Source organism: Hordeum vulgare, chromosome 2H (genome assembly GCF_904849725.1).
Source record: "Hordeum vulgare subsp. vulgare chromosome 2H, MorexV3_pseudomolecules_assembly, whole genome shotgun sequence".
Classification (NCBI taxonomy): Eukaryota; Viridiplantae; Streptophyta; class Magnoliopsida; order Poales; family Poaceae; genus Hordeum; species Hordeum vulgare.
Window position 1 is genome coordinate 598,414,226 of NC_058519.1, and position 6,463 is coordinate 598,420,688.

A 6,463-nucleotide genomic window follows, 5' to 3' on the forward strand; every position below is an offset into this window, starting at 1 on the left:
TGATGCCTATATGTATGATCATTGCCTTAGATATCGTCATGACTTTGCGCGGTTCTATCAATTGCTCGACAGTAATTTGTTCATCCACCGTGATATTTGCTATTTTGAGAGAAGCCTCTAGTGAACACTATGTGTCGTGGTTTTGTCACGGCAGATGTCCTCGTGAAAGGACTTAGTACTGGAGCCATCGCACCTTGGTGGCGACTCAAAGGGGTTAAGCGGGAGAGACACGAAGATTTACCCAGGTTCGGCCCCTCGTGAAGAGGTAATAGCCTACGTCCTGCTTTGTGTGTATTGATGTGGATTCGATTACAAGGAAGGCCTAATTCGCCCTAACCTAGCACTCGATGATTTCTAACCTATCTCTCCCCCTCCAGACTCGCCTTTATATATAGGTCGAAGCCTTAGGGTTTACAAGAGTCCCGTCCTCTTTACAAATCGTGACCACCGCGGTCTCTAAGTCGCCGTCTTGTCGAACCCAGAGTCCTTCCATAAATCATAACCATCCTGCGACTTCGAACCGCCCGGACAGAGGCCCAACTGGCCTTAAAGGATGAATCGCCTTAACAGTAACCCGACCCATATTTGGCGGGTCACAACTGCAAGCAATATCCCCAACATTAGGCCCCAAATTGACTTGAATCTTCATGCCAATGCCTCCATTTTAGTCGAAGGCGATTAACTCTTCTGTGTTCCTCCTTGCACCAGAAATCTTAACTCGCCAATTGGTGCCGGAAAAAGTCCCTGAGCCGCCAACGCATTTCCCATCAGTATTCTCCTTAGCCCTCGATTTTCGGGAACTCCAACACAATCTCAACGGATCTTTTGGGCGCATCATTATCCCAATATTTTCGGATGTCATCATGGCGAATCTTTTCTTTCTCAACGGTTCCCGCTCACGGCGCCTCGACCCCCACGCCCATCCTGATAAATAGGCGGAAGGGACAGGGCTGACACCGTCCACCTACCAGTCCCGTCGATTTCTCCACCATCATCGCAGCGAGGAAAAGACGCTCCGCATCCCGAAAGCTCCGCCGCCAGCCGCAATCTCTGCCTTCATCCGAAGAACTCCGGTGCTGCCCGCAGGCCGTTGCCGTCCGAGAAGCTCCGGCGCCGCCCGCAAACCGTCGCCGTTCGAGGAGCTCCGGCACCACCCGCAAGCCGCTGCCGTTCGAAGAGCTCCGGCGCCGCCTGCAAGCCGCTGCCGTTCGAAGAGCTCCGGCGCCGTTCGAGGGACTCCAGCGCCGCCCGCACGTCGTCGCCGTCGCCAGGCTCCATTGTCACCAACCTTCTTTGACCAAGATCTTCAGGTTAGGCCACTGCTTCCTTCTTTAAGGGTAGATTTAGCTCTTGTTCTTGCCGCCGCCATTGCCATAGCTTCGAAGTTCCATGTTCGCCACCATTTTAACTGTTGAACTGATTAGTCTGAGCGCCATTAGGGCACCTAGTGCTTCGGACAATGCTATCCATCTGTGCCCTTGCGGATTTTCGCAACAGACTAGTCTATTTGAACATGAGGCACCATCCTGATCACACACCGCTCATGTTTTAGCCACGTCCGTAAGCTTTTATATCTGTTGGATAGATCCATTCCTCTTTCACTGTTTGCAAGAACCTGTTTGGAAACCTCGTTCTTCCCTTAGTGTTTCGGAAAGAATAAATGTTACCACCCATAGTAGCATCGCTTCTGAAAATAGCCCTGCTCCGATAGGTCGCCACCTCAATCCAACCCGGCCTCCCAATTCGGCGGGTTAAACAGAAGCTAGTTCCGACTTACATAATAAATGCTCGAGACACGTAATACCATTTTCTTGCCTATTTGTAGCATGGGTGCCATTTTCAAGAGCGATTGGCTCCCCACCAAAGTTGACGATGCTGTTTTGGCGAATTACGTGAAAGCGGGCTGCTTGGATCCTCAAGACGTCATTGGATGGCGCACCGGGTTAGGAGAAGACCTACCCAACCCTAAGGAAGGAGAGATAGTTGTTTTTGTGGAACACTTAGAACGGGGTTTTAAACCGCACGGATCTAAATTCCTTAGAGACGCCCTGAATTTTATGAACGTCCGACTCCAGGATTTGGGACCCAATTCCATAAGCAACCTGAGTCAATTCCAAGTCCTTTGCGAAGCTTATTTGCGGATCGAGCCTTTCGTCCCTCTGTTTTGGTACTTCTTCCACTTGAATCGCCAGACGGAATTCCACAACGGCCCCAGTTTGGAACTCGGCGGGGTCAACGTCCAACGTCGCCGGGACAGTCCGTTCCCTGCGCTCACTATGCCTAGCCATCCCAAGGGCTGGGGTGAATCTTGGTTCTACTGCAAGGAAACATCCCCCGCCGGCGAAAACAAACTTCAGGGTTACAGGCCAAGCCGCCTCCCAGTCAACTTCAAGCTCCCTGACAAGCTCACCGAGGAAGAAGAGTCGGAATTCGTCCCAATTCTGTCCGAACTGAGATCCTTGACGAATAACGGTCTCACCGGGGTTGACTTGATTCGCTGCTGGGTCGAATGGCGGATCCTTCCTCTGAGCCGCTGAGATGGCCTGATGTGCGATTTTGACGGTACTCTGGATCATCCCCAATGCTACTTCCACACAGCGTTAACGGAAAAAGACATAGTCACCATCATCAGGAAGCTGACCGGCGAACGTGCAGCGAAATGCGGCCAAATCGGCCTTAAGCCCTTCTGCAAGATTAACACGGCACCCAAGGTAACCAAAGCTAACTCGCCCTCAATTTTCATTTCATCTAGTTTACGGTCATCATGACTTCATGCCATATCCCCTTCCAGAAAGGCGACAAGTTCTGGTCTAGGAGACCTAAGAAACATGCCATGAAGAGTGCTAAGCCGCCTTCCAAGAAAAACAAAGGCAAAGGCAAATCGGCTGCGGCCGAGCCATCTGAAGTCGACGAACCTCAAGCCGGCGACGCACTTTCAGAGGTACCAATCCGTCCTCATCTTTACTCGCCACTCATCACCTTTTTATCTTTTACTTATCTCTCGCTCCTTTTATAACAGAATGAAGATAACGAGAGCCAGGAAGACTCTATCGAGGTAATTTCCGTATCTTCCGATTCATCTCCTTCTCCACCTAAGCCGGCCCGGCGAATATGTGGGAAAGTACCTCTCTCACATCCAAATGCCCATTTGGACCCAAATTTCTTACTGAAGAAAACGCAGCACGCCTCAAAACGGAAAACGCGAAGTCATTCTGGCGACCTGACACCTGGCTTGCCAACAAGGAACAAAAGAAAACCAAGCGAGGTACCTCCTTTTCTTATGTGAGCAACCATTGTTCGTGCTGCTTTGGATCACAATCCTAACCCGCCAATATTATCGATGTACCAATTCTGCAGGATTCTCCCCCCACTTCTGGCGACTCAGTGATGTCGACCCTTCCACCAATGATCCGAGTCCCGGGGTAAGTTCCTTGTCCTGATCCTTGAGAATGATACTCTTTTATATATATATATTTTTTAACACGCCTATCTCTGGTTTATTAGGGCGCAAGCCAAAAAGAGGAAGACCAGTGGATCAAACCCTGACGCCACTTCTGAACCTCCAAGGAAAGCTACTCCGACTCAAGAGGATCTGAGTCAACACGAGCCGACAACTCAAACAAACCCTCCTGAGTTGCCCAAAGGATCAATGGATGTCCCAAGATCACCGATCGTAATGGCGACAACTGATGACCCAGATGTTGTGGTCATTACTGGTTTTGGTTTCTCCAAGCCGGCAGATACAATCCTCTCCAAACATACAGCATCCCCTTCTCCATCAATTCTCAAGTCTGGGCCTTCCAAGGTGAAACTTTCTGACTATGCAGGTCTGGAGTTTAAAGAACTCTGTTCTGGCTTCGCAAGTCGCGTGGAAGCGAGTTACGAGATGGAAAAGAATCTGCTGAAGATGTTAAATAAGAAACATGAGGTAAAATTTTATACTCTATATTATTCTTAGCAACCCCCAAGGGCCGGCTCATCAGTAAAATGATGAGCCAGGTCTTTTAAAAGCTTCGCGACCAGTAACCCCCAAGGGCCGGGTCATCAGTAAAATGATGAGCCGGGTCTTTTAAAAGCTTTCGCGACCAGTAACCCCCAAGGGCCGGGTCATCAGTAAAATGATGAGCCGGGTCTTGATTTCTGTATAATTTCCCTCGAGAAATTATACATTAGCCCCCAAGTGTCAGGGGTATTGCCTTGCAATAATTCTGAGACTTGTCTCTGTTTTTAAATTTTGAACAGGAAAGCCTTACCCAGACCGAACTGGTCCTGGGCGACTTAAGGAAAAACTTGGCTGACCAACAAGATGCCCGAGCTCAGTTGGAAGACAAATATAAGCTGGCTCTGGCTGAACTGGAAAAGCTCAAAGTCGAGTTAGAAAGAACTCAGGCTGACCACAGCGCGGTTTTGACGAGAGCCGAAAAAGCAGAAGCAAAGCTGGCAACTGTGCAGCAGGAGCTATCCGGCTTAAAGCGCCATATTTCCAACATGACACAAGCCATCTTTGGTAAGCTTTACCCAACTCGCCAATCCTATCCTCTTCCTTGGAGGAATTCCTTAATGTTTAACTTACCGGTTATTTGATCACAGGCTCGAGAGTCGCCAATCTGCAAGACGACAGCGTATTGATGCTGAAGGCGATCTATACACTGACAGAACAACTGTACACAGGCAGTGTGCTGACCGTCAAAGCTGTGATCGGAGCAAAGGAGCCCATAACTTCTATCAAAAAGGTGCTTGGATATCTATCCACACTGCCTCCCCAGATCGGCGAGTTAACCCGATCAGCCGCCCGGAAGGGTGTCCTGACGACTCTGAGTCGCTGCCTGGCGTATGCTCCGGAAATTAATATGGAAGAAGTAGCTGCCGGCTTCCCTCAGCTTAAAGACGACGGCTCGGAGTTCGTGGAAGAAGACTACCAGAAGGTTGTCAAGGATTCTCGACTAGCCGTGACTCAACTCGCCGCCAGCCTTGACTTGACAAAATATCAGGCGGCTTACGATGAAAAGAACAAGAAAATCAGCCCGCCAACCTTCGTGGTGACCAACCTTATCCCTCGGCGACCCAAGAATCCCTTTGACTGGGAAACAGACCTGGCATCAATCTTGACCGATGAAGACGATTTCGCCTCTTTGTCCAGATGCAATTGGGTCTTGGGCGATTTACAAATCGAAGCTGGTCAGAGTTCACGCCAGAACTTAGCGGAATAGGCCTTCCTTGAATTTGGCCCAAGAGCCATGTAATAGTCAGTACTATCTTTTGATGACATCTTCTGCAAAAAACCCTTATGCCGTTTTTGAGGCGGTTTAAAATATTTGGTTAACCTTTATCAGAATCGCCTGAAATGCTCAACCCGCCAAGGATGAAAACCTTGAGCACATTATCTGTGAAAATAAAAGAATCACAAACAGTTTCAACGAGTAAGCAGTGAGGAAAAAAATTCCAAAGTCAAATCATAACACGAGCAATTTTGTTGGCTCATATGATCGCGACAGGGAGGGGGGGCGAGTCACAAAAGCTCGCGCACCCACCCTTAATGCAGGTTTCGTCGGCTCATAAGGTCGCGACAGGGGGAGGCGAGTCAGAAAGCTCGTGCACCCACCCTTAATGCAGGCTTCGTCGGCTCATAAGGTCGCGACAGGGGGAGGCGAGTCAGAAAGCTCATGCACCCACCCTTAATGCAGGTTTTGTCGGCTCATAAGGTCGCGACACGGGGAGGCGAGTCATAAAGCTCGTGCACCCACCCTTAATGCAGGTTTCGTCGGCTCATAAGGTCGCGAAAGGGGGAGGCGAGTCAGAAAGCTCGTGCACCCACCCTTAATGCAGGTTTCGTCGGCTCATAAGGTCGCGACAGGGGGAGGCGAGTCAGAAAGCTCGTGCACCCACCCTTAATGCAGGCTTCGTCGGCTTATAAGGTCGTGACAGGGGGAGGCGAGTCAGAAAGCTCGTGCACCCACCCTTAATGCAGGTTTTGTCGGCTCATAAGGTCGCGACAGGGGAAGGTGAGTCAGAAAGCTCGTGCACCCACCCTTAATGCAGGTTTCGTTGGCTCATAAGGTCGCGACAGGGGGAGGCGAGTCAGAAAGCTCGTGCACCCACCCTTAATGCAGGTTTCGTCGGCTCATAAGGTCGCGACAGGGGGAGGCGAGTCAGAAAGCTCATGCACCCACCCTTAATGCAGGTTTTGTCGGCTCATAAGGTCGTGACAGGGGGAGGCGAGTCAGAAAGCTCGTGCACCCACCCTTAATGCAGGTTTTGTCGGCTCATAAGGTCGCGACAGGAGGAGGCGAGTCAGAAAGCTCGTGCACCCACCCTTAATGCAGGTTTTGTCGGCTCATAAGGTCGCGACAGGGGGAGGCGAGTCAGAAAGCTCGTGCACCCACCCTTAATGCAGGTTTCGTCGGCTCATAAGGTCGCGACAGGGGGAGGCGAGTCAGAAAGCTCGTGCACGCACCCTTAATGC